The sequence below is a fragment of the Otolemur garnettii genome, unplaced genomic scaffold, assembly GCF_000181295.1.
Source record: "Otolemur garnettii isolate 467f Iridium unplaced genomic scaffold, OtoGar3 scaffold00002, whole genome shotgun sequence".
NCBI classification, from domain to species: domain Eukaryota; kingdom Metazoa; phylum Chordata; class Mammalia; order Primates; family Galagidae; genus Otolemur; species Otolemur garnettii.
Window position 1 is genome coordinate 49,726,541 of NW_003852397.1, and position 3,126 is coordinate 49,729,666.

Sequence of the window (3,126 nt, forward strand, 5' to 3'; positions counted from 1 at the left end):
ATCTCAAAAAAAAAAAAAATTGTGTTTTTCGACTTGGGAGCATAAATTCAAGTTGCCCTGAATATAAATTCCTATCTTTAACTTATTAATTCTAAACTCAGTGGTATAAAGACTGCTCATGCATGTAAGCAGGTTATGATTCCTAAAATAACCACAAAAATGGAAACATTAAATTCCAGCTTGGGTGCAAGAACAATAGTAAAGACTTTCTTTTTTTTGAGACAGAGTCTCACTTTGTCACCCTCAGTAGAGTGCTGTGCTGTCATAGCTCACAGCAACCTCAAACTCTTGGGCTCAGACGATTCTCTTGCCTTAGCCTCCCAAGTAGCTGGGACTATAGATGCCTGGCACAATGCCTGGCTATGTTGTTGTTGTTGTTTTATTTTATTTTTTTTTGAGACAGAGCCTCAAGCTGTCCCCCTGGGTAGAGTGCTATGACATCACAGCTCACAGCAACCTCCAACTCCTGGGCTCAAGTGATTCCCCTGCCTCTGCTTCCCAACTAGCTGGGACTATAGGTGCCTGTCACAACGCCTGGCTATTTTTTGGTTGCAGCCGTCATTGTTGTTTGGTGGGCCCAGGCTGGATTCGAACCCACCAGCTCAGGTGTATGTGGCACCTTAGCCATTTGAGTCACAGGCGCCGAGCCTGTTGTTGTTGTTGTTGTAGTTGTCATTGTTTATCAGGCCAGGGCTGGGTTCGAAACCACCAGCCTGGTGTATGTGACCTGTACCCTAGCTGCTGAGCTACAAGTACCAAGCCAGTAAAGACTTTCTATATGAAATAACAGCTGGAGTGATTTCTTTTTTTTTTTTTAGCCAGGGCTGGGTTTGAACTCGCCACCTCTGGCATATGGGGTCGGCGCCCTACTCCTTTAACGCCTCCCATATGAGGTGCCACCCAGGAGTGATATCTTTATCATAAAACTAATTGTGTGAACTTTTCTGGGTGTTAGCCTACAGTAAGAGCCCCGCATATGCAACCATACAAAAGCTAAGCTATGCAGTAATACATCTAAGCTATGCAGTAATAAACTACTTCTGCTGTGCTGTGAGGTGTGTGGGAATGATGTTAACTTGAACACATGTGTAAGAATTCTGAAACTTACCTTTTAAGAGAAGGAGTATGCTATTTTCTCTTTTATTTTTTTGAGACAGAGTCCCCTCACCCTCGGTAGAGTGCTGTGGCATCTTGTTTTATTTTATTTTTTTTTTGAGACAGAGCCTCAAGCTATCCCCCTGGGTAGAGTGCCATGGCATCTCGCTCACAGCAACCTCCAACTCCTGGGCTCAAGCGAGTCTCCTGCCTCAGCCTCCCAAGTAGCTGGGACCACAGGCGCCCGCCACAACGCCCGGCTATTTTTTGGTTGCAGCCATCATTGTTGTTTGGTGGGCCCGGGCTGGGGATTCTAACCCGCCACCTTAGGTGTATGTGGCTGGCGCCTTAGCCACTTGAGCCACAGGCGCTGAGCCCCAAATATGAACTCTTAGAGAAGCTGACAGAAGCTAAAGTGTTGGTGCCCATGGTGGCACCCTGTCACCACATGAATAAAAACAGCTGGGACCATGGATTGAAGGTACGAATGCCTGCAAAAGGTGAGCTTCCCACATCTCCAGGGAGAGCCCTGAGCAACCTCTGAGGTGGCCTTTGATTGAAGCATTACACAACAGGTGTGAGGGCCCACGTACTAGGATCACGTGCTTAATGATAGCTACGTGCTCTTTCCCCACAGGCTCAACTCCGACCCTGCTGTACCACAAATGTTCAAAGTGTAACACCTGCTTGCTAAGGAGCGCCCAATCTTAATCCATTAACGTCTGCAGCTGCTTGAGGGCTTGTCTCTGGGCAGCAAAACATCTCCAAGCCCGCCCCAGCATCTTCTTCAAGAACCAGTGGTTGCTTCTATAAGCCTGGTACACGGTCTCCTACACTAAAGCATTTAAAAATACATTAGATTGGTGAGTTTAAATACTATGACTTTCATTAGGTTATTCTATTATTTGTAAAACATAGCTGATTTGTGGATTTTGCTGATGAATAAATGATGTATGTTATATTTTGAGTAGAAAATATATTTCTTTGTTTCACTGTCATAATTCTGAAATCAGTTTATTTATTTATGTTTTTGAGACAGAGTCTTACTTGGTCGCCCTCAGTAGAGTGCTATGGCATCACAGCTCACAGCACCCTCAAACTCTTAGGCTTAAGCAATTTTCTTACCTCAGCCTCCCAGTAGTTGTGACTACTGGTTATTGCTGTAATTGTTTAGCAGGCCCTAGATGGGTTCAAACCTGGCTTCCTTAGTATATGTGGCTGATGCCCTAACCATTGAGCTTCAGGTGCTGAGCCCTGAAATCAGTTTTGTAGTTTAAAATGAATTCTTTGCCAGACACAGTGGTTCATGCTTGTAGTTCTACTACTTTGGGAGGCTGAGGCAGGAGGATTGCTGAAGGCCAGGAGTTTGAGACCAGTTTGAGCGAGCGAGAATGAGACGCCATCTCTACAAAAAATAGAAATATTAGCCAGGCATAATGATGCACACCTATAATCACAGCTACCTGGGAGGCTGAGGCAGGAGGATCACTTGAGCCCAAGAGGTTGAAGTTATAGTGAGCTGTGATGATGCCATTGCACTCTAGCCTGGTTGATGAGTAAGATTCTGTCTCAAAATGAATATACGTATGTGTTTATAGGCATATTCTTCTTCTTCTTCTTTTTTATTTTAGATACAGAGTCTCACTTTATCACCTTTGGTAGAGTGCCATGGCATTACACTGCTCACAGCAACCTCCAACTCCTGGGCTTAGGCAATTCTCTTGCCTCGGCCTCCTAAGTAGCTGGGACTACAGGTGCCTGCCACAACACCTGGCTATTTTCTTTGTTACTGTGGTTTGTCCAGGGTGGGTTTGAACCCACCACCTTCGGTATATGGGGCCAGTACCCTATTCACTGAGCCACAGGTGCTGCCCGGCATATTATTAAATGTATTAATGTAGTTTGACACTTTTGACCACATCATTTTTTTTTTTTTGAGATTTTTTTTTGAAATGTATTAATGTAGTTTGACACTTTTGACCACATCATTTTTTTTTTTTTTGAGACAGAGCCTCAAGCTGTCGTCCTGGG

The 3,126-nt window shown here is 44.6% G+C and overlaps 1 pseudogene; it reads right to left on the reverse strand.

Annotated features, from left to right (window-relative positions):
• LOC111725261 overlaps positions 1-3,126 on the reverse strand; it is a 5,489-nt pseudogene that overhangs the window by 1,227 nt on the left and 1,136 nt on the right.